We start from the raw sequence: 25,235 nt of genomic DNA, 5'->3' as shown, positions 1-25,235 counted from the left end.
CCTTAGTGACGACTGGACTAGAGGTGTGAATGGGGAGAGGGGTCACTGTATGCTGCACAGAAATTCAGGGGTTTTACACACGGGGTCTTCTCCGATCCCTCCAATGACTCAGCAAGAGATACATCCCTGTGTCCATTTTCCCTGAGGAAGTGAAGCCTCACGAAAGCAAAAGTGACATGTCCAAGGTCACAGTGTTGGTGGCTGAATGAGAAACAGAATCTAGGCTCTTGGTCTCACTCAAAACGGGAGGAGCTGGCACACTGATGCGAGAGGAAATTCAGGGAAGAACCTGTTTCACTGGAGGAAGGAGTGGTTGGTCTCAAAGTGAGAGAAGAGAATCAGTACCATTGCTGAATTTAGGTTCAGGTTATGGGGGGAAGGGGGACGGGGATGGACCAAACAAAGAGAAGAGTTCCTGTCATGGCTCAGCGGTAAGAAACCCAACTAATACCCATGAGGATGCAGGTTCGATCCCTGGTCTCACTCAGTGGGTTAAGGATCCGGCATTGCCTTGAGCTGTGGTGCAGGTCATCAGATTCATATGAATGAAAGGAAAGAACACAGCAGTGACTTATAATGGAAGCCAAATTCCATAAATGCATGGGGCCTTAAGTATCTCAGCCTGGATCCCACCCAAAGCTTGCATGAAGATAGTCTATTTGGGAATGAATCCCAAAAAGCAGGTGTGAGGGACAGCAGAAGTAAAACAGGAAGAAGGGAGAGCTGATCCGAGGATGTGTTATCAAGTTGGCCAGCTTTGTGGGCAACAGTGCTCAATTTCACAGAACCTGCTGAGGAGCCAACAAAATGCATCCAGAACCATCTTCCTCAGAGATAAAGGAAGATGCACGTATCCACTGGCTCTGTCCCCCCACTGGTCATGAGAGTCAACTTGCCTCGGTCATCCAGGTTGCACACGTATGAGTTCTGAGCAGGATCCTTGGGTTTCCTATGCCTGAGGCTGGAAGCAAGAAGCATTTGGCACAGGCCACAAGAAAGGGGCCTTCAGGTTGTATCTTCATGAACCTGGTCATTGGTGTAGAACTGCCCTCTGCAGGGAGGGTGGAGCAGGAGGTGAGGCTGAGGGGATATGAAGTGATGCACAATAGGCATTGCACTCAGGCTACCCCTTGGACCATTCAGATCTGCAAAGGTCCTCCAGCAAGGTCAGTCCCTCATAGAGAGCCCCTTCAGGGTGGCGGCCATTCAAATCCTGGTGTCAGGGCTGGTGTCTGGGAAAATCCACTCTAAGATACCAGTGTCATACTTTTCTTTGCCTCCTGGTCATAGCTCCAGGGAAACTCTTTCTGAGCCCCTAATGGCAGCATCCCACACTTGGGAAACAGGACCTCCAATCCAAAAGAATCTGAGTTTTCAGGGCAAGAGGCACAGCTTTCTTCAGTGGGTCTCTGAGAGTGACAATGGGACAGACCACTCCTACCTCCCCGCCTCCTTTTCTTCCCAACCCCGTGCATTCAAGCTACTGGCAACACAGCTCCACAAACTGCTCATCGGGTTGGTGTATAGCATGCATCCTGGAGCGTGCCAGCCCTGCAGGGTATGGTCCCAGAGCTGGCGGTGCTTTGGCTAAGACTTGGACAGACCACTTAGGCTGGCTTCTTCTGGCTGATGGGTGGGGGCACCCATTGTGTGTGCCACCGTCAGCTCTCCTTTTCTCCAAAAAAATGGGTCCATCATGCTGAGGCCACATTATTCAGAACATCATGCCTATTGTGTCTGTCCACAATGGGAGAGCTGGCAGACACACTATAGACAGGGAAGGCAGACACTTGTCTGCAGCAGGTAAAGATCTAAAAAGCACAAATTTCTGCTCCTTTAGCAGAGGAAGGGGTTTGATGTGAGCAATCTATTCCCAGGCAGCTGGCAACTGTCCTAAAGAAATGATGCCTTCTCTGGGGCTCAACATCAGTCTCACCTTTATTCCTATCAGTCTGTGACAATTCTTCATATACTGATATTAATAAATTGGCATACATACTATCAGTATTTTCTCCAGTTTTATTTTGCCTTTAAGTTTTGGTTTTGATGGGCTTATCAAGAAAGAAGTGTCTGATTTGGGGTTTTGATGAAATCTACCAATATTTCCTTTATGGCTTTTGCCTTTGTTACTGTGCTCATAAAGCTTTCCTTATTCTGAGGTTGTACAAATAGTCACAATACTCTCTAAGATACTGATGACTTCTTTCTCCTACTCTCTTCCTTTTTTTTAACTTTTAGATGTTTCATCTTCCGGTGTGAGGTAGGGATCTAACTTTTTTTTCTTCCCAAAAATGGTTAGCCAATACTCCTAACACTCAGTGTTGTATCACCCACTCTTTCATCATTGGCTGCAGATGCTGTTGTCTCCATATGCTAAATTCTCCCAGGTTCTTGGACTGTGTTGAGATTTGCTGTTCCACTCCATTCATCTACCCCCTCGTGTGCCAGTACTAAACTGTTTCAGCTATCATTGCTTAATGTGCTTTAGTATCTGGTTGGGAAAGCTTCCTTCTTTATGAACCGTCCCTAAAATTTTCCTGGCTATTTTTGCACATCTGTGTAAAAAGAGGCTTTGATAGGAATTGGATGGGACTATTCTGAAGCATCAGAGATGGAGGAAAGAAAGAGAGGTTTCAAGGTGCCAGGATTTGTGGGAAGGATAAGAGGGTTAAGGCATGAGGACACTCTGGTCTAAGCCACATACAGCTTGCCCCCATCAAAATAGGAGATAGTCTTGGTGTGGTGGGGACTCAGCCAGCTCTCAGATGACCTGCCTCTGATAGAGAGAAGGGTCTTCACATGCAAGTTGAGAGGCAGGAGGGGCGACTAAACCCCCGCTCAGATTATCCGCTCTCCCAGCGATTATGGGGCGGGGGGGGTTCAGGAACCTCCAAAAAGCTATTTTTGCCTGAGTCTGTAACTGCAGGCGTTCACAAAGGCGCCATGTCAAAATGGGAGTTGGAGAAGGATTCAAAGAGAACTCAAGATACGCAAGTCTATTGCCCCACTGGATTCCTTTGAGAGAGCTGGCGCTGGGGCCCAGAAGAAACAGAGACCCATTACATTTAAGGGAAAAACTGCCCACCTACAGAGGCGACAAGGGAATGGCCACCACCTCACAAGGAAGTGGGTCTCCAGTTTGGGCTGTGAACTGCCCCTCAATGGGGAGCTCCCAGATCTGAATGTAAATATGGATCAAGAATGTCTGGCCTGGCACAAGAATGGAAGAGTACCTTGAAAAACGCCATCTTTCGAACCGGCTGGACATTTTGACAGGTAAGAGGTATTCACAGCACAGGAACTGTAACTTCCCAGAGGGAAAGAGGGCAGGTTGGGAGCCACACTGCTTCTAGAGCTATGTCTGCCTTTTATTCTTTCACGTAGGAGTTAAAATGGAAAAGAGAACAAGAACGCTGTTGTCGCGGAAGCAGGCTCTGTGGGAACAGAGACCATGCGCTCTGCTGGCAAACAAGGGCCTGTCTCACCCATTTGCTCAGTGATTTAGCAGCCCCTCCACCAAATCATCACACTGCTCCACTGGGAAAAAATGGACTCACTGTACAGACCCTGGGAGATTTTACTGGGACTATGTTGGTTTTATGACACAACCGATTTGATTTATTTTTTAATGTGAACTTTTTCTTCACAGGGTATCACTGATTGGGAAATAATTTCTTCCCAAAGTGATCTTTTGTCTTTTCAAAGTCACAATGTTAACAGCTTTTTGAACATTTTCTTTATGAAAATCAAGAACTCAAGAAATCAAAATTGGGATTTATAAATCTGTGTGTTTACTGGATTCTTTTTGCACCTAATATAAAGGCATGTGGACACACTGTGATTTGTGAATAAAATGCAAGAAGATTTGTTTTATCAGCCATGTAGGGAGATATGAATAAGAAGGTTTATTTATTTATTTTAATTTTTTTTTTTAAGGGCCGCACCCCGGGCATATGGAGGTTTCCAGGCTAGGGGTCTAATCTGAGCTGTAGCCACTGGCCTACATCACAGCCACAGCAATGCCAGATCTGAGCTGAGTCTGCGACCTACACCACAGCTCATGGCAACACCAGAACCTTAACCCACTGAGCAAGGCCAGGGATCGAACCTGCAACCTCATGGTTCCTAGTCGGATTTGTTTCCGCTGCACCACGATGGGAACTCGCAAGAAGGTTTATTATAAGGTTATTTAAAGTGACCAGGGGTTGGAGGCCATCAAGGTGTCCATCCCCGGCAGAATTAATAGGTGAAACATGAAAGACGTTCACCATGGAATGTTCTACAGCAGTTACAGTCAAAAGATTAGTTGTTCATACAGCTGTAGAGATAGATCTGAGTGACAATAAGCAGGAAACAATGGGATTTGTAATGTAACACCAATAACAGCAATTAAAAACACATACCTACAAAACAACAGCATACATTTACAAGAATGCAAACATATAAAGCAATACACATTAAATATATTAGAATGGTCTGCTGTGGGGAAGAAGGTAATGAGAGTGGGGAATGGGGACACAAAGGGACTAAAAGAAAAAAGAGATTATTTTATAATAATTTTTCCATTTCTTTTTCTTTCATGTGTACTTCGTATTTAAATTGTGGGGTTTTTTTTCCCCTTCTAAATCAGGAAAAAAAACTTCCCGCCCACAATATTCTAGGGAAAGAGATGAATATTCACCACATAACTTTTGAAATTGACATTTATTTGGTGATTCAAGAAGAAAAGGTGGTGGGAATAAATAACATAGCTGAGGAATTTAATCCATAAAAGTGGGAAAACAAATTAGGTTTTATTAATAAATTTTGAACCCAGTACATTCCTCAGCTTGAGGGATGTATTTAGCTGAGGATCTTAATTTGAAGGGGGAGGGATTTTCATTATCGAATTGGCTCATTTTTATGGGAATTAAGATTATCCCCCCCATAGTTTGGGTATGCCTCCACCACCCGATGCAAAACCTGTCGCGCAGACGTGACATTTCCATGTGGTGATGACTTCTGCACCCGGATAGCAATGCAACTCACTGAGAAATCCTACAGGATGATTAGTCTCTAATACTGTTTTCTGCTGCTGCTGTCATGCAGCCCTGGGAGTTCAGCAGCATCTGGATCTTTACTGAGCTGGTTCTATCTAAGCAGCCTGGACAAGACTGTAGCAGCACCTGGGGCCAGCTGAGCCCCCTGCTGAGGTAGGGCCTCCTGCTCAAACAGGCTAGGGGAGGGATCTTGATTCCACGCTTCCTATGGCCAGCAGAGGCCAGGCCCACAGAGTTGGGCATCCTTCTCTCTCTTAGGCAAGAAGTCAGTACTCGGGGCAAGGCAGGCAACTCCCTACACTCCCTGCTGAGACATTTGGTGGCATCTGTGGGCAGTGCTGCAGGGCAGCACCATCAGGCATGCTGCTAGAAGGTCTGTGGGCACTTTGAGCAACGGGATGCCCTTCCAGAGGAGAGGCACTTACCTTTCTGCCCAGAAACAGAGAGGCTATAATTCCCCAATTTCCTGGAATTGGATGTTGAGTGTAAGTGCCACCTAGACTTACAGAGGCAGGGGGTATAGGACCAGGAAATCCACAAAGATGCTCATGTGCAAGGCCTGGAGTGCTAGTTCAGTTATCGACTGCTGTATAACTACCCCAAATTTAAAACAGGAACCATTTTTGTTTGGTCAAAATTCTGAGCGTCAGAGCATTGATGGGTGGTTCTGCTCAGGGAGTGTCCCTGAATTCAGCTGGTGACTGGGCTGAGTCAGAAGGTCCAAAGAGGCCTCACTCACCTGTCCAATGGCCCACTGCTCCTCCAGGTGGCTTATCTCTCTCTCTGTGTGGTTTTCTTCACATGATCTCTCTCTCCAGTAGGACGGCTTGGGCTTCCTTACAGTACTGCAGCTGGGTTGCAAGGGGAAAAGCACTTACTTATCAAGCCTCTGTTTTGCATCACATCTGCTGATGTCCCACTGGCTGAAGCCAGGGACATAACCAAGTTCGGAATCAACATGGGAGGGGACCACACCAGGATGTGAATCCTGGGAGGCTTGGCTCTTTGGCAGCCATGGAAGTACTGGTCTACTGTGAGTTCTGTTAAAACTCTTATAGGCAGAAGACACTGCTGAGTTGGAGAGAGGGATATCCCAGGGATCCAAGCAGAGAGAACCTCTGGTTGCCCTGGAAAAGTCTGGACTTTTATCAGCTGCTAAAGAGCCCAGCCAGGTTGGGGTTTGTGGCTCCAGGGTAATCAGCAGTTAGGGCCTCCCCAGCCCAGGTGCCAGAACAGTAAGAAGCCTTCAGAACTGGGAGTGAATGAAGATGTCCTCAACAAGCCCCCAAAGGAACTCAAGCAACAGTTCCACGTGTCTGGGATGGAATCTAGGCCCCAGAGAGGAAATGCAAAGGTGATTAGCCCAGCTTCGTAGTCCTTTAGTGGTGTTTCACATCACCTCTCAGAGGTCCCCCAGGATTGAGCTCTAGCTGCCACAATGTAATCTGCTCATTGAATGGTTCCCATCACTTTCCTGTCTTACTTCCCCACTCCTCTATCATGGCTTCCTCCCAAACGAGCCACTTATACTCAAATTGTACCCCAGGACACTGAGGGGTGCAGGCAACTGCATGATTTCTAGGGTCACTGGCAGCTGGAAAAGTCCATGATCCCATCAGTGATGTGGGGGTGTGGACGTGGCATTAGACAGGCATGGGTTTGAGCCCCCGCCCTTCTGCTCACCAATTCTGTACATAGCTTTTGTTTTACAAGAGGGTAACCAACAATCCTTCTCAGCCCTACGAGGACACACCATCCCCCCCCATCAAGAAATGGAGCCTCACAGACATAGAGAACAGACTTGTGTCTGCCAAAGGGGAAGGGGTGATGGAGTGGGAGGCTAGTAGATACAAACTATTACACTTAGAATGGATAAGCAATGTGGTCCTGCTGTATAACACGGGGAACTATACCTAGTCTCTTGGGATAGACCATGATGGACAATAATATAAGAAAGGGAATATACATGTATGAGTGACTGGGTCATTTCCCTGTACAGCAGAAACTGGCACAACACTATGAATCAATTATACTTTAATTTTAAAAAAGTGTGTTATTTTCAAGGAATATATTTAAAGACATAAAATCATTAAAAAAAGAGATGGAGTCTAGAAACTAACACAACGTGGCAAATCAACAATATTTCAATTTTTTTAAAATGTATAAAGAGAGATGGAATTAATTTCTCCTCTCCCTGATTGTGGGTTTGCCTTATGCCTTGTTTTGACTGGGAGGGGTGAAAAGTGATATTCTAGGACTTCTGAGCCAGACTTTTACAAGCTTGTAGCTTTGACTCTTTTGCCCTCTTGGAAGCCGGCCACCATGTAAAAAGCCCTGCCACCCTGCTGGAAAGACCAGCCTGGAGAAAGAGCAGCCCAGTCAATCCACAGCTATTCCTTCGGATGGGACTGGGGGTTTTTGAGATATCCGGGTGAAGATGTCAAAACGGCAGTAATATACAGTTAACTCCTCTGTATTTCTCTGAATAAGAACCAGGGTCTTTCCTTCGTTGCTTGGGCAAAGAGCTCCGTTATGCCATCTGAGGCATTTACGATTGTAAACGGCAAGGCTGTGTGCGTGTATGGGTACGCGCGTGTGTGGTGTGTGGGCTGAATGTTTGAAACAGGCTGTGCAATTTCCCGCGCCCTCACAGCCTCCCTCCTACAGAGCAGGCCTCAGCCACATCTGCCCCCTCGATGCCCAGACTGCTAGGCATCAAGCCTCTAGCACAGCCAGGACCTCACTCTGCCAGCAGCTAATGTAACACTTGAGGCCAGCAGCGGGAGAAGCCTTTCCTCTTGCGCCCTTTGGGACCATCCTAGAGTTCTAGCCTGTCCTCTATTGCTCTCACGGACGCCCTTTCCAGAACCTCTGCACGCGCCTCGCGCACACACACACATGCACATCCCTCACCTCAAGGTGTGAAAGCCGGGTCACCGCCCTCCCTCCGCTACACCACCCGCTGCAGCGCAGGTAACCTGTGGTCAGTCTAACCCAATTGCGAGGCTCCCAGTATCTTGCTAGTGATTGGTGTAGCTGTTAGCATGTGACCTAATTTTGGCCAATGGGATGAAGGGAGGGAGTTCTGGGAAAGGATTCCTGGCTCCTGGGAACGAGACATCGGAAGGAGTGGCTCTTTTCCACCAAAGAGCAGTGATGGGATGATTGGATACTCAGACGATACCTGGAAGTATCGTGAGAATCTTGCAATCTCGGAGTCAGCAATGATTAGATGATGCTGAGGTAGAGAGATGAGGGGAATGTAGATAATGTTATATGGTATTGGAGTTCCCGTTGTGGCGCAGTGGTTAACGAATCCGACTAAAAACCATGAGGTTGTGGGTTCAGTCCCTGGCCTTGTTCAGTGGGTTAAGGATCCACCGTTGCTGTGAGCTGTGGTGTAGGCTGCAGACGCGGCTCGGATCCCACGTTGCTGTGGTTGTGGTGTAGGCCTGTGGCTACAGCTCCTATTCGACCCCTAGCCTGGGAACCTCCATATGCTGCGGGAGTGACCCTAGAAAAGACAAAAAGGCCAAAAAAAAAAATATATATATATATACATATATATAAAATATGGTATTATTGAGTCGTATTAATCTGAAAGCTCTCCTACTTCTGGACGTGTTATCAAGCGAGATAATACAGGCATTATTGTTTGTTATCTATAGTCAAAGATACCCCAGTAAGGCAGCCCTGGGCTTCTCCCACCTCCACGGGCCCCTTCCCAGGGACCTTCCTCTGTGCTCTCAGACACCTGCATAGATCCAGAGAGTCGGAGGGCCCCTGGGTCAGATACAGCCAGATCTGCCTGCCAGATTGTATACCATCGGCAGAACAGGTATGACTTTGAACCTGAGGCTACCCTCCACCCAAAATGGGTGATGGCTGCTCTTGCTTGTACTCCAGATTCCCTTGCATGGCATTACAGGACCCAGAAATTCTGTCCAGCCACACTTTCAAACTCTCTTCACCGTACTTTCTCTGCTTCAGGCACACTGTTCATTCATTCATTCACTTAATAAACCTTTCTTCAACCCCATTCCTGGCACCATGTGAGAGAAGAGGACACGAAGGTGAGGAGGGAGCAGGGAAGGCAGCCCCAGGGAGCTCAGGCTCTGCTGAGAGACCAGGGTGTACATGACTGAACTATGAGGTGCCAAATGCTAAACATGAGTATGTGCACATGAGGAACGTAAGGGAAGGTTCTTGGGGAAGCAAAGGAAGGTGTCACAGAAAAGGTGACTTTGGACCTGTAGAGATAGATGGGTTGGGTGGTTGGGAGAAGGACACTAGTGCCTCCTTGACAGCCTCCGTGCCTCAATCCAATCAATGTAGTCTCAGAGCACTGTGCCTTTGTGCTGGCTATTCCCCTAACTGGAATGTCTTTCCCTTGCTTTGTTGGCCTGGAAACTCCTCCAAGGCCCCAAGTCATAGAATATGTTCTCTGAGAAACCATTCGTAATCCCGAGGGAAGGTCATGTGCTTCCCTCGCTGCTCCACATCTTTGCACTCATTTCCTTGCAAGAATTTGTTTCTGCTTATTTGATTGTCTGTTCCTATTCACTTTGAGGAAGGAACTGTCTTACTCACCTTTACATACCTTGCGCCTGGCCCAGTGGCTGGCACTTCTTAGACATCTGAAAGACAGTTGCTTTCTCCCCACCCTCCTTGTCCTCCCCCAGCCATGTTTTCCAAAGGGTAATCAGGCTCTAATGTGGTTGAGAGAAGCAATGACAGACTACAGGAAGTCCTGTAAAGGAAGGTGTCCAACTGCCAAAGCAAGTGAGACAGTCCCCAGCCTTCAAGACCTTTCCATTCAGGGCCACCATGTACAGTGGAGTGGTTCAGATTGTCCACTGTTCAAAGACATGGAACCAAGGGGCTAAGGGAGGACTAAAATACACCCAATTCTCCGTTCACCAAACGTTTTGCCCTTGCACAGTGTTGCATCCACCCATACAGGCACCATTTATTAATTTGCACAAAAGTCCTATACCGACTAGCCATAGCCCTTGTCCACACGTGGCAGAACCCTCACCTGTCACAGGGCTCCCCTGGCAGCCCCAAGCTCCAAGGGTATTGGCCTAATCTGATATTTCTTGCTGAAGGACAGTTATGATGGAGAGAAAACATCATTTGCCATAGCTCTACTGCTGTTGTTTACACCATCTGTCTCCTGGAAATTGCACAAAGGTAATATGACTAGCCTGCAGTGTACATCATGTTTGCTTCAAATCATGACAGAAAGTGTGATTCCTATCATAAATTAAAAGCATCAATTTTCATGATGGAAAGTGTGATTCCTATCATAAATTATAAGCATCAGTTACACGGATCAATACAAAAAGATCCACTGAGCAGGGTCAAGTCAGATAAGAAATTGGCCCACAGAAATGCTCATCTAAGGACCTAGGCAGTTACTAAAGCTGCATTACAAATTTAGCTCTGAATTTACAGGCAGCCAAAGTTCAAGGGCAATCTTGATGCATTACATAATTTTTCATTCAGTCAACCAAACATCCTACTGACATTGATGGCTCTCTCCTCTCTGCCAGGCACTGTGCTAGGCTTCATGCGGAGGGGGAAGGCAATGATGACAAGACAAGCATGACTTTTGTCCTCATGGGTCTTACATTATACTGGGCAAAATAGATTCTCAAAAATACATGCAGACAGAGAAGTAAGTAAAATAATTACAAACTCGAACCATATAATGAAGGCAACAAATAAAGGGCCTGAGAAAGAGAGTAAAGGATATGAGGAAATCTATTTATAACAGAGTAGTCCGAGAGGGCCCTCTAAGGAAAGAAAAATAAGCTAAGGCTAATTGGTCAAAAAGGAGCTAATCATCAAAGAAAAGGGAAGCTAAGGGTGGGAATAGCATGTGCAAAGGTCCTGTGACAGGAAAGGAGGTGGATAAAAGCCTACCATTTGCTCTATGCTATACGTTTGATAGCACTGATCCACCTCATCATTCTCCTTGCCATCAGTAAGAGTCTGATTCCTCTGCTTCACACCCTTAAAACATCCTGCCCTAACAGGATATATACAAGAGGCCTCGCATTGGTCTAATCTCCTCCATCTGCAGATTCAGGCAATCCTTGCCCCAGACCAATTCAGATCGGAGGCAAGGGAGTCTCAAACAGCTCAGATCCCCACAGGGTGAGGTTAGATATGCACTCATCATTCCCAACAGTTAGAGCCAATGTCCAGTCTTTAACTCAGGATCCCAAGTGACCCACTGTTATAGGCCCAGAGTTCTGCAGTTCTCCTCATTAGGATACTGGAACATCTATGAATAACACATGGAGTTCCCGTCATGGCTCAGTGGTTAACGAATCCGACTAGGAACCATGAGGTTGTGGGTTCGATCCCTGGCCTTGCTCAGTGGGTTAGGGATCCAGCGTTGCAGTGAGCTGTGGTATAGGTCACAGATGTAGCTTGGATCGCTTGTTGCTGTGGCTGTAGTGTAGGCCGGCAGCTACAGTTCTGATTTGACTCCTAGCCTGGGAACTTCCCTATGCCATAGGTGTGGCCTTAGAAAAGACAAAATAAAATAAAATAACACACGAAACCCAGGGGCCCCCAGTAAATTCTCTGCATTCTTGCCCCTCAACCCATGTATGCTTGAGCCAAACCAGCCATGCAAATAAATTAATTGGAATAGAGAAACCCGAACAGAATTTGCTTGTGATTTTTCTCCCTTCCTTCCTTCCCTTCTTTCCTCGTTCCCTCCTTCCCTCCTTTCCTCCTTCCCTCATCATTATATGATACCTACTATGTGTAAGGCTCTATGCCTTCCATACTGAAGGATATGTTCCACCTGGACCCTTCTCCCACCCAGGCTTGCCTCTCCATCTAGAGTGGCTGACTCCCGTGTCCTCTGGGCCAAATTCTTCTCTTCCCCCAAAGGGAACATATCATCATCTGCTCAGCAACTACTAAGTGCCAGACACTGTTCCAAGCACTGGGGTGAATCAGAGGGACATGATCTGCCTTCAGGGAGCTTAAGGTCCAGTGAGGCAGGCACTAAACTCACCACTCCACAAAAGATTCATTCCACCTGTGGTGTGGACGGTGCACGCGCACGCACAAGGGCCTCTGAGAGTATAATGAACTGGATGGGGCACAGAAGGCTGTTCAGAGTCCTCAATAGGAGCCAGCACACGTGGATTTAGCCAGCATATGCAGGTTTAATGTTCCCATACTGGGTGGATAAATAAAAAATATAACAAATAGAAACAAAAAAGAGGGGGAAAACCCAGACCTGTGTCATTAGCTTTCTTCCCCCACAGCCTACAACTGGCACAACACAGACCTAAGTCCTCACTGAGTGTCTCTGCAGAAATGACCCCGCCATTGGCAGCAAGTTGCTGGGTCTGGTCCTGGTGTCACCCCTTCCTCACTGTACTGCCACGGCTCATCTATCACCATCCTCTCTGAGCCTCAGTTTCCCTGTCTATAGAGTGGGGGCAACCTCTTCCCCCACGGGGTGGGGAGGAGAATCAAATCAGAGAGGCTTTTTACATGGTACAGGGTGCATGGCCTGTGCTTCATCCCTCTCCCAGTTCCTATCACTGTGACAGCTAAGGGCTCTCTCTTTTCATTAAAGTCACTCTCTTTCTCAAAGTCCCAGAGCTTGTCCTTTCATCACCCCATGGACATGCGGGTGTGCACCGGTGTTTTGAATGTGCCCTTCACAAAAGTATGAGATTGCAGCCTAAGCTCGAGTCTCCTGTCCTCCCCGTCCCTTTCCGGTTTGACAGCACGCTGCAAGCATCTATTTGATACTGTTGCCAACCAAAATAGAAATCTCATCTCCAGCTCCCCTGGATACAGCTTGTCACTGTCTGTAGAAGACAAACTTGGTGATGGGCTCGCTTAGAATTCTTTCTAGTAAAGGAGGAGGCACAGAAGCTAGACCTCACGTCTTTTCATCCAGATGTGCAGCAGAAGGAGGCATTTTAATAAACTGGGGGACAGGTGGAACGGCCCCTCTCACCATGCAGAAAGCTGTTCACATGTCATGTCTGAATTGCATGCCAGCGCGTATTTGCTCAGATTAATAGAAGCTGTCATTTAAGAAAAATCTTGGAGCCTCTCCCCTTGCTAGGAAGTCATATCCAACACTGCTAATGCCCGTGACCACTTTGCAAAGCCGAGATTGCTGTGCCCATTCCATGGATGAGGAAACTGAGGTTTCAGAGAGGGTTAATCATTTGTCCAAAGTCACCCAACTCCAGAGGGATGGGGCTGGGGTTTGACCTCGGGTGTCTGGCTGCCCCCCGCCCCAAGCTCTACCCAAAACACCACACTCTTTCCACCTCAGTCATGGGCACTTCCCATCCCTGCCTCTTGTCCTTGGCATCCTTGGGTACCTGGCAGGTACAGCTGGTACCCGACCCCTTTGAGACCCATTGTTGTCAAACAGACCCAGGGAACACTGTGCTTAGTCCCCAGAGGCCCTGTGTCCCTGCTGTCTTGGTCCCTGCTTTGATGTCTAAGTTTGGTCTTTGCCTTGCTGAAAAAAATCAGAGTCTGGAACCCACAAGCTGGCGTCAGCCCCAGATCATCTGTTAATCTCTATATGCCAATCACCATCCTTCAAGCCTTCTAACTGGCCTGTACTTCCACTTACTCCACCACCAGGATGGCCTCCAGCACTGGAGCAGAAACTACTCCACCCCTTGGGCACTGGAGCTCAGGCAGCCCTTCTGTCCTGTTTAAAGTCCCAGATTCTTTTGGAATGGATAAGCAATGAGATCCTGCTGTATAGCACAAGGAACTATACCCAATAACTTGTGATGGAACATGATGGAAGATATTATGAGAAAAAGAATGTGTATATGTGTGTATAACTGGGTCACTTTGCTGTACAGCAGAAATTGACATAACATTGTAAATCAACTATAATAAAAAAAATTTTTTTAAAAAGTCCCAGGCTCCTGTCACCAGAGGTCCCTCTTTAGAATATCCTGCCTTTTCTGACATTTATTTCTGCTTCTATCCAGCCCTTAAGTGTAAAGGCAGGAACTATTGCCTATCAGATGCTCTGCAAGAAATGGTGCTCACCAGACTGTTGATATGAGAAGGGTCTTTACACGCATCTTGCCCATTCTTTTTTTTTTTTTTTTTGGTCTTTTTGCCTTTTCTAGGGCCACTCCTGTAGCATATGAAGGTTCCCAGGCTAGGGGTCTAATCGGAGCTGTAGCCACCAGCCTATACCACAGCCACAGCAACGTGGGATCCAAGCCACGTCTGTGACCTACACCACAGCTCACGGCAACTCCAGATCCTTAACCCACTGAGCAAGGCCATGGATCGAACCCGCAACCTCATGGTTCCTAGTTGGATTCATTAACCCACTGCATCATAACAGGAACTCCCTCTTGCCCATTCTTACACTGCAGAGGGGAGACCAGCCCAGAGAGGGGAAGAAGCACAGGGTCTCACTGACAGAGTGAATTTTTGAACTGCGATCAGGGGGTTACTGTTGATTATCCGGACATCCACTTGTGATGAGCATCTGGAATGGTTTACAGAAGATAAGATAATACTATGAAAATGTGGGGCTGGGATCTTGCAGCCAGACCAGGGCTCCCTACATAGGTTTTTCACCACTAGGTAAAAAAAAAGTACTCTTTCTTGAGGCAGGCCCAGCCCCTCACCAGGGCAAAGGCCCAACAAGCACACCAAGGATTAGACTCCCTGCTTGCCTCTTCAGCTGAGCACCTTTGTGCAGTGAGGCACCTGAACAACTGTACATGGTAGCCCCACACATATAACACTGAAATTATTTGCTTAAGTGTCTGCTTCTTCTACTCTGCTCTTGGAAGGTGGGTGTCCCATTTCATTCATCTTTGTCTCAGTCTCCATCTTGGCAAAAAGCCTGGCACCCAGGGGCTCGTGGAAGCTTGTTGAATAAATGAATGGATGAATAAATGATTCACTGTCCCCAACTTCACTACTTCCCTTTGTCAACATTCACTTAAGAGACTCTTGCCTTTGTATGACTTAATTTTCTTTAAGTTTTAATAATGTTCTCCACATCAGGGTACCCATTGGCAGCATGAAAGCACCAGCTTCTGTCTGTTATCGTCACAGGAATGCTGAGAAGGTGCTCAAAAGAAACAGTAGTTTTCTTATCTCCTTGGAGAGGGATACAAGCTATTATGGGGTTTTATAGATGAGCTCCCCACTGTTCTCCATAAATTCATGTGTCTGAGGTTCTGTCTCCCTGGTTATGCATTGCTGGCTGGCTGAAGTTATTCTGGGCATTTCTTCAAGTGTCATTGGTAACTTAGAACTCGCCAGTGACAAGCTGGCAGATTCACTTACACAATGAGGCTCCTGAAAACTACTAATGATGCTGTGAAGAGACAGGAGACAGGAACCAGCAGTATTTGGTCTTTAGTTTAAAGCATAAATATCTGAAAATGAGAAATTCCTTGGAGCCAGCCTCTCAGACAGAACATTTAGTCCTTGGTTACATAAAGAGCTACAGGAGCCAAGAGGTCAGGGCGGTGCTGCAGCAAGCAGTGCGTGTGTCGGTGGGTGGCCCCACTGGGGGAGTGTGCATTGCGGGGGAGCAGGGAGGTGTGGAGAGCATTGCCCAGGTGACTGTGAGTGCCAAATATTGAACTTCCCTCCATCCACTATCCATTCACTCTGCTGAAATTAGAGCACAGGGCCAGGCACCGTGGGGAGGACTTTTAATGTGGCAGGATTTCAAATTGAGTAAACTGGTTGGAACTGGTTGAAAGTTGCAGAAAACAAAATTAGAGGCATCTTCCCCTTTCTCCTCTCAAGAGAGCCAGCAGAGTTTTCCTGGGGTCTGCCCAGGGGGAGTGAAGAGAGGCTTTTAATTTCTAAAGCCTAGGCTCTGGGCATGTCTTGCATGGGCAGGGTGTCCAGGGCAGGCAGGAAGAGGCTCAACCCACCACCCACACAGAGGCCCAGGTTTCCCTGAGACTGAGAGTGAAGGGGTGGTGGCAGGGGTAGTGGTGTGCTGGTGAAGCAAACAATCTGCCTTTAGTGCAGCAGGGATGGGTCCTGATTTGTAGTGTTGACCAATTTCCACGGTGTAAATATTCCCACTGTGAATGATTTCAGGCTACAACTTTATGTCATTGAATAGGAAGTTGGAAAGACAGGTGCAAACAGTCAGGTCTCACAGGCCAGTGCAAGCCAGCTACAGCACACCAACGACATGGCAATTGCACCCACCACCATGCAGCACCTCAGGAGGGGGCGAGACCCTTTACAGAGTGACCCATGGGTGCCAGGGACTGAAACCTGGGCTCTGAGACCTGGTGAACTACTGCAAAAGATCTCAGAGTCTGGTGTGGATAGAGGAAGAGGCGCCACCCTCCCTTGGAATGAACCATTTGGACTTGAACTTGAGGCTCCAGCAGTGGCCATATGGGACTGAAGGACACTAGTTTTGCTGAAGTTTCCGGCCTGTATAAACCATCATTGCTCTCCCTAAGGAGGGGGTGCTCCAGGCAATGACTCAACCATGGTAACTGGGAGCTCAGAGTCATATTTAATTTGATTTTACAAAAATAAAACACTGAGATGGTTCTTGCACATGACCATGGGGATGCAAATTCATACTGCAACAAGAGATGGCTGAATCCTTCTGATGTCCAGAGGCTTATACCTTCTTGTTTCTCAATCTATGAGGGAAAATGAAGCAAGTATTCAAATACATGCAGCAAAATGTGTTATGGACCACAAGAAGGATACCATTCTAGTGAAGAAGACTGCCACACATTTCTGTGTATATGACTGTATTTGCAAAGAGCTTTCACTCTTAAGGTCTCCTTTCACCTCCTGAGGACCTTCACCAGCTGATTATGGCCCCATTTCACAGATTTGGACTTTGAGGATCAGAGAGGCCCAAGATCACATGGTCCACCAGTTCAGAACCAGCACTCTCCATCCTGTCTCCCGTCTGCCACACTCAGTGTTCTATCCCCCACAAGGGAACAGACTCATTCAGGTTTGCCCAGAACTTTCTCAATTTTAGCACTAAAAGTCCTGCATCGTGAGAATCCCTAACCAGCACAGTACATCCAGGACTGGTTTAAAACTGAAAGTCCTGTGCACCCCAGCCTTGGGTAAACAGGAACACTTGGTCTCCTTAATCTTTGTCCTACTATGGCTGCACAAAGTGCTCTGGAACTCAGAGGAGAAGAGGTGTTTTGGTGAGAGCAGCTGAAATCCAGGCAGGATTTCTGGAGAATGTTTCCACTGGCTGGGCCTCTGAGGCTGAATTTGAACATGTAGGAAGGTGGGAGAACCTACAAGGCAGTTAGGGATGAGGAGATGAGCATCTTTCAGGCAAAAATAAAAATGATGTAAACACAGAGGGCATCTCTGAGCAAATTATGGAGTTGGACAGGTGTAGTTCTGCCTGGGACGTGAAGGAAATGGAGGTGCTTTCAGGAGAAGCTCAGTAGCTAGAGAGGGGTTTAAGAGGGAAGAACCCGGTCCCAGAGACTGTGAGTCCTCTCGCCAGACTCAGTTCTCACCTTCTTCCTTGGTAATGGAAACCTGCTTTTGACAGCAATATCTCCAGCTAAAAGAATATATTTCCAGCCCCTGGCATGATGGCCAGGAAGATGTAAGAGGAGGTTGCTTAGGTATATTTCCAGGCCCCTTAAAAGGGATTGGACATTCAAGGAGTAACCATTTGCTTTTACCTATTTTATTTCTTGCTTGGAACTTGAATATGATGACCAGGGTACCAGCAGCCACTTTGTGATCTTGAGGATGAAAACAACGTGCTAATAAAGTTGGTGCAGAAAGAAAGCACTGAGTCCCTCATTACCACAAACCATCAAAAACACCCTGAACCACCTACTTCCAGACTTCCTTTCCATAAGAAGATAAATGCATATGTAGTTAGATCACTGGCATGAATTCTCTATTGCTAGCAGCCAAATATTGTTCTAGTCAGGAAATAGCTCAAGCGAAGGCACTGAGGCAAGCATGCACACAGCTTTTAAAATTGTCTGGTGACTCCTCAAGGGCTTCTCTAGGATTCTTTGGATTTTAATTCTCTAAGATCTCTTCCCCTGCTCTCACTGTTGAGCCTTTCACTGACAACTCAAAATAGTTCATAATGGAGACCTAAGACCCAGGATCCCTTCTTTTGTTCTCCCTTAGTACTTAGTACTCTCCTAGCCATTCAGTTAAGACATTAATGACCTCAGGGAATGAGTGTGCAGGCGGAAAAAAAAAAATCAGAAAACAAAAGAGTAAATTGTTGGATTTTGAGTTACAAACAAAAAAAAATTTTTTTTTTTTTGTCTTTTTAGGGTCATACTGAAGTATATGGACGTTCACAGGGTAGGGGTTGAATCTGAGCTACAGCTGCCAGCCTACACCACACTCACAGCAACATAGGATCTGAGCCGCATCTGTGACCTACACCACAGCTCATGGCAAGGCTGGATCCTTAATCTACTGAATGAAGCCAGGGATCCAACCCACATCCTCATGGATACTGGTTAGGTCCGTTACCAGTGAGCTACCACGGGAACTCCTGAGTTACAAAACTGACTTCTGGAACTCATTGCAAAGATGTTAGTTTGAAGAAGACTATTTGAATTTCAAAAGCCTGTGCCCTATCCATTACTGCAGAATTTCAGATACCAGTGACAAAAGAAGACAATTTTTACAAAAACCAGATGACAAAGGAAGAACCAGAATGGCTTCTGAGTTCTCAACACCATACAGCTAGAAAACAGTGGAGCAATGCCTTCAAAACCTTGTGAGAAAATGATTTTCGATTTCAAAGTCTATCCCCAGGAGTTCCCGTCTTGGCACAGTGAAAATGAATCCGACTAGGAACCATGAGGTTTCGGGTTCAATCCCTGGCCTCACTCAGTGGGTTAAGGACCCGGTGTTGCCCTGAGCTGTGGTGTAGGTCACAGATATGGCTCGGATCTGGCGTGGCTGTGGCTGTGGTGTAGGCCGGCGGCTACAGCTCCGATTCGACCCCTAGCCTGGGAACCTCTAAGTGCCACGGGTGGAGCCCTAAAAAGACAAAAGCCCAAAAAAAAAAAAAAAAAAAAAAAGTCTATCCCCAACCAAGTTATCAGTTGAAGGGTAGCAGATGAAAGACCCTTTGAGACATCCAAAACCTCACATGTTGTATCTCCTACACACCCTTGATTTAGGTAGCAAATGTAAAATAAGAGAAACACACTGCATTCAGGAAGCAGGAGATTCAATCCAGACTGCATTCGGGAAGCAGGAGATTCAATCCAGAAGAACAATAAAGAGAAGTCCCAGGTAAACATATACAGTTTTCCTAAAGAGTAACCAGGAGAGAGAGCATATGAAGAAACCTGCAGCCATTGGTAGAGAGAAAAGCAGTCAAATGAACAGCAAAGCAATTATTAACGCCAGGACAAACAATGGGAGGGTTGTGGGAGAGTTAAGTACACACAGACCACAACAAAACATGAACCAATACGTATAACTGATAAATAATATAATATCTATATAAACATATTATTTAGAGTCATGGTAAATGAAGGGGAAAGAAGTCAGAGGCATTGGGGGTAGTTGCCTCTGGGGAATGGAATTAAGGACATGGGGAAAGGTGGGATCCTCTAGTACATTCACTAACTATAAACAACAGCTTTGAAAAGCCTATAATAAAAAAAAAAAGCATCTTGTAGCATGATGGAGAATAATGTGAGAAAAAGAATGTATATGTTTATGTGTGATTGGGTCACTTTGCTGTACAGTAGAAAATTGATAGAATACTGTAAACCAGCTACAGTGGAAAAAATAAAAATCAGTTTTAAAAAGCATCATGGAATTTTAATATGTTCTGCAACGAATTTGAACACACTGGAGAGCAGCAATTTAATCTCTCTGTATCTGTAATCCATAATAGGAATGTGTTATAAATTTGAATTTGTAAAATAAAACTATAATCAATTTTTTAAAGCCAAGGCCCTAAAGGCATAAACAATAGATTTAGGAACATTTATGATTGGTCAGAGACCGTTTTTTCTTGTATATAAATATTTAAAATTTTTTATTTCAAAATATAGACTTACATGAAGTTGCAAAAATATTATAGGCATTCCCCCTGTGGCTCAGCGGAAACAAATCTGACTATCATCCATGAGGATGCAGGTTTGATCCCTGGCCTCACTCAGTGGGTTAAGGATCCAGCATTGCCATGAGCTGTGGTATAGGTCACAGACACAGCTCAGATCTGGCATAGCTGTGGCTGTGGTGTAGGCCAGCAGCTGCAATCCGATTCAACCCCTAGCTTGGGAACCTCCATATGCCATGGGTGTGGCCCTAAAAAAGACAAAAAAAAATAATATGTATATTATATTATATACCACCCAGTTTTCCCCAATGGTTGCATCTGGCATCTCTGTCTTACAGTATCAAAACCAGGAAACTGACACTGGGACAGTGTATGTACAGTTCTATGCCATTTTATCACATGTGTAGATTGTGTAGATTTGTGTAAGCACCACTGTATTCAAGATACAGAACTATTTCACCACCATGAAGATCTCTCCTCTGCTACCGCTTATTCATAAAATCTGGCAAACACTAATGTATTCTATCCCTATGGTTTTGTTACTTTGAGTGTGTTAACATAATGAAATCATAAGGTGTGACTTTTGAGACTGGCTTTTCTTCATTCAGCACAGTGCCCTTGAAGTTCACCCAGATCATTGGTTGTGTGGTTTACTGCTTTTCAGCCTGAGTGGCAGAGTCCATGGTATGAATGTATCACAGTTAGTCATTCACCTATTAAACGCCAATCTGGTGGTTTCCTGGTGTTGGCTATTGCAATAAAACTGCTATAAGCACTTCTGTATAAATCTTACATAGACATAAGTTTTCATTTCTCTGGGATAAGTGTCCAGAAGTGTGTTATCTAGGTTGCATGGTAAGTACATGTAAAGTTTTGTAAGATACCACCAGAGTAGCTGTAACATTTTACTTTCCAACCAGCAAGGTATGAAAGATCCAGCTTCTCCACATCCTTGCCAGCATTTGGTATTATTACTCGTTTTGTTTTGTTTTGTTTGTTTGTTTTATGGCCACACCCACAGCATATGGAGGTTCCCAGGCTAGGGGTCATATCCGAGCTGTGTAGCTGCCAGTCTACAGCACAACCATAGCAACACCAGACCTGAGCCATGTCTGCAACCTACACTGCAGCTCGCAGCAATGCCAGACCCTTAACCCACTGAGCAAGGATGGGGATTGAACCCTCATCCTCATGGATACTAGGCGGGTTCATTACTCCCGAGCCACAGTGGGAACTCGCTATTACTCTTTAATTTCAGCTGTTCTGATAGATGTGTAGCGAGAGCTCAAGGTTTTAGTTTGAAATTCCCTAATGACTAGTGACTTTAAATATCTTTTCATGTTCTTATTTGCCATATATACCTTCTTCAGGGAACTATCTCCTCATGGTTTTTGTCAATTTTCTAATTGTAGTGTTTGTTGCTTTACTATTGAATTTTAGAGGTGTATATATACATATGTATACATATCTCTAAGATATATACATATATAATATATATACACACATAAACATATATATTGTAAACCACATATCTGACAAATGATTCATATCTTGAATCATACATATGTTTATATATGTGTGTGTGTATATGTATATGTACACACACACAAATATATACAAACATTTTCACCCCATCTGGAGCTTGTCCTTTTATTTTTTTGACAGAGCCATTTTTAATTTTTGATGCAGTGCAATTTATTGATTTTTTCTTTTTTCTTTCTTTCTTTCTTTTTTTTTTTTTTTTTTTTGTCTTTTTGCCATTTCTTGGAGGCTGCTCCCGTGGCATATGGAGGTTCCCAGGCTAGGGGTCGAATCGGAGCCGTAGCCACCGGCCTATGCCAGAGCCACAGCAACGCCAGATCCAAGCCACGTCTGCGACCCACGCCACAGCTCACGGCAACACCAGATCCTTAACCCACTGAGCAAGGCCAGGGATCGAACCCTCAACCTCATGGTTCCTAGTCAGATTCGTTAACCACTGCGCCACGACGGGAACGCCTATTGATTTTTTTCTTTAATAGAGCACTCTTTTGTTATCATATCTAAAAACTCTTCACCAAGCCCTATGCCCTGACTATTTTATTCTATGTCTTCTTTTTAAAGTTTCATAGGTTTATATTTTACAATTATCTATGATCCAGTTTGAGTTAAACTTTTGTATATAGGTTTAAGTTGAGGTGTATATTTTTGCCTCTGGATATCAAGTTGCCCCAGCACCTTTGCTGAAAGGACTATTCTTCTTCTATTGAATCGCTTTGCCATCTTTCTTAAAAATCATTTGATTGTACTCGTTTGGGTCTATTTCTGGATTCTTCTGTTCCACTAGTCTATGTGACTGTCCAACCACCAATATCACATAGCTATATAATGTCTTGAAATTGGGGAAATTGATTCCTTCCACTTTCTTTATCTTCTTTTTTAAAATTGTTTTAGCTATTCTAGGCCCTTAGTCTTTCTAGATAATTTTTTTGTGTGTATGTCTTTTTAGAGCCGTACCCATGGCATGTGGAGTTTCCCAGGCTAGGGGTTGCATCGGAGCTGTTGCTGCTGGCCTATGCCAGAGCCACAGCAATGCCAGGTCTGAGCCACGTCTGTGACCTACACCGCAGCTCACAGCAACACCGGATCCTTAACCCACTGAGCCAGGCCAGGGAATCAAACCCGCAACCTCATGGTTCCTCCTTGGATCGTTTCTGCTGCACCAAGACGGGATCTCCATTTCTACATAAATTTTAGAATGACCTTGTGTCTACCACAAAAAAAATTTTTTTGCTGGAACTTTGATAGGAATTATATTAAACCTGTATATCAGTTCAGGGAAAACTGACATCTTAATGAGGCTAGAACTTTCAACATGGGAATATAGCCTGACTCCATTTATTTAGGTATTCTTTGATTTCTTTTATCAGCTTCTGCAATTTTCAGTATACAAGTTCTATATATATTGTGTTCGACTTAAACCTAATTTTATATGTGGATTTGACTGGCCCAAAGGATGCCCAGATAGCGGAGGAAATATTGTTTCCAGGTGTGTCCGTGAGTGTGGCTCTGGAAGAGGTGAGCATTTGAATCGGGGGATTGAGCAGAGATCACCCCCACCCCGTGCTAGTGAGCGTCATCCAATCTGCTGAGGGTCTGAATAGATCAAAAAGGTAGGGGACGGGCTCTCTGCCTGACCCTGGATGTCCCTCTCCTTCTGCCGTTGGACACTGATGCTCCTGGTTCTCGGGCCTTCAGATTCAAACTTGTACCATCGGCTCCCTGGTTCTCAGGCTTTTGAATTGGGACAGAATTATACCACTGGCTTCCCTGGTTCTCCAAACTAATACACTAAGCATTTCTCTTTCTCTGGGCAATTGTAAATAACACTGTATTTTTAATTTTAGTGTTCCTGTATTAATTGCTATTTTATAGAAATACAGGAGTTCCCATCTTGGCGCAGTGGAAATGAATCTGACTAGGAACCATGAAGTTGCAGGTTCGATCCCTGGCCTTGCTCAGTGGAATAAGGATCTGGAGTTGCCATGAGCTGTGGTGTAGATCACAGATGCGGTATGGATCTAGCGTTGCTGTGGCTCTGGCATAGGCCAGCAGCAACAGCTCTGATTAGACCCCTAGCCTGGGAACCTCCATATGCCGTGGGTGAGACCCTAAAAGGACAAAAGACAAAAGAAAAAAAAAAAAGAAATACTGATGATTTTCATAGTTGCTCTTGTAACCTATGTCCTTGATGAACACACTTACTCATTCAAAGTTGGGTTTTTAGTTGTTGTTTTTTGTAAATTTCTTGGGATAGTTTGTGTAGACTATCATGTCACCTGTAAATAGGTATAGTTTTATTTTTTTTCCCCTTTCTGATCTAAATGCCTTTTATCTCTTCTTCTTGCCTTTGAGCTATCTAGGACTTCCGGTTCTATGTTGAATTGTTCGAATAAGAATTAAAGCCAGTTCTATACAATCTCTTCCAGAATACAGAAGACAGAATACTTCCCAATTCATGTTATATGACCAAAATTACCAAAATTAGACAAATACAACTCAAAAAGATGAAAACTACAGACCTCCTTCATGAACATAGATGCAAAAAATTCTTAATAAAATATTAACAACTAAAATTCAGCAATATATAAAAAGAATTACATACCAGGACCAAAAGGGTTTTGTCCAGTGATTCGAGGTAGGTTCAATATTTGAAAGTCAATCAATCATCTTAATGATCTATCATATCCATAATCCATCATATTAACAGGTTAAGGAGAAAAATCACATCTTAATATCAGCTGATATAAGAAAAGCATTTATTTGAATGCCTGTTTGCCTTTATCACTTGCCAAGCTACTGTAGAATGATCAATAAAGAAACCTAGAGAGCTTGATTTTGAGATGTTAGAAGACTTTGACCACCTCAGTGTCCCTGGGGATGGGTAAAAGGAGGAAGGAGGGGTAAGCACTGCCTAAAGGCAAGATATGATGGCAGGGAGATCCTTACATTTTGGACACAGCAAGAGCCCAGTGCCATTCTGGAGTTGAGTCCTAGGGGTCCATAATGCTTGGAGGAAGGTGTTGGTTCCTGGGAGCACAAATCTCCCCTCTGCCTAGTCTTTCCTAACTCAGTGCTCAGAACTGCTGGAATCCAGTCCCCTGCAAGAGCAAGTCCATGCTTTTAATTAAGAGGCCAGGCACCAGAGTTCGTACCAGGAAACATCAATAGGATTTGAAGGGTTTGCACAGTCTGAAGCTAAAGCCTCTTATCTCCTGCCCAGACCTGTGACTGATTAAGTAGCTGGTTAAAGATGGAAAGGTCCTGAGTCTCAGGCAAATAGCCTAAGAAAACTCTCCTAGCAGATCCAGCCTTCTTCCCTGACAGGCAGCAGATGGCCACCAGTGACCCAGAAAAAAGATGAATGTGCTCAAAGCTCAGACTTTGTTGTGACACATCTCTGGGTTCTGCCCTCAGGTCTTGTATGACATGGCCCTTCACATACCTCTGTCCTATCTGTCATCCAAGAACAGACAAAGCATCCCCCTGTGAGGTCCGAAAGCCCATCCCAGGGATCAAGAGCATTTTTCCCCACAACATGTCACACCCACTGAATGTGGAGAAGGAGCTCA

At 45.3% G+C, this 25,235-nt stretch overlaps 1 long non-coding RNA gene across 1 annotated transcript in view; it reads right to left on the bottom strand.

The window, feature by feature from the left end:
- Positions 1-8,326, bottom strand: part of LOC110261543 — a 30,246-nt gene extending 21,920 nt beyond the window's left edge. The window contains exons 1-2 of the long non-coding RNA XR_002345767.1: positions 7,953-8,326; positions 5,779-5,890 (exon numbers count right to left, since the gene is read on the bottom strand). This is a non-coding gene — a long non-coding RNA (uncharacterized LOC110261543). The remainder of the gene's footprint in view (positions 1-5,778; positions 5,891-7,952) is intronic.

Source organism: Sus scrofa, chromosome 7 (assembly GCF_000003025.6).
Source record: "Sus scrofa isolate TJ Tabasco breed Duroc chromosome 7, Sscrofa11.1, whole genome shotgun sequence".
In the NCBI taxonomy this organism is placed as follows: domain Eukaryota; kingdom Metazoa; phylum Chordata; class Mammalia; order Artiodactyla; family Suidae; genus Sus; species Sus scrofa.
The sequence above is the reverse complement of the archived record's forward strand: the minus strand, read 5'-3'. Positions and strand labels throughout refer to the sequence as shown.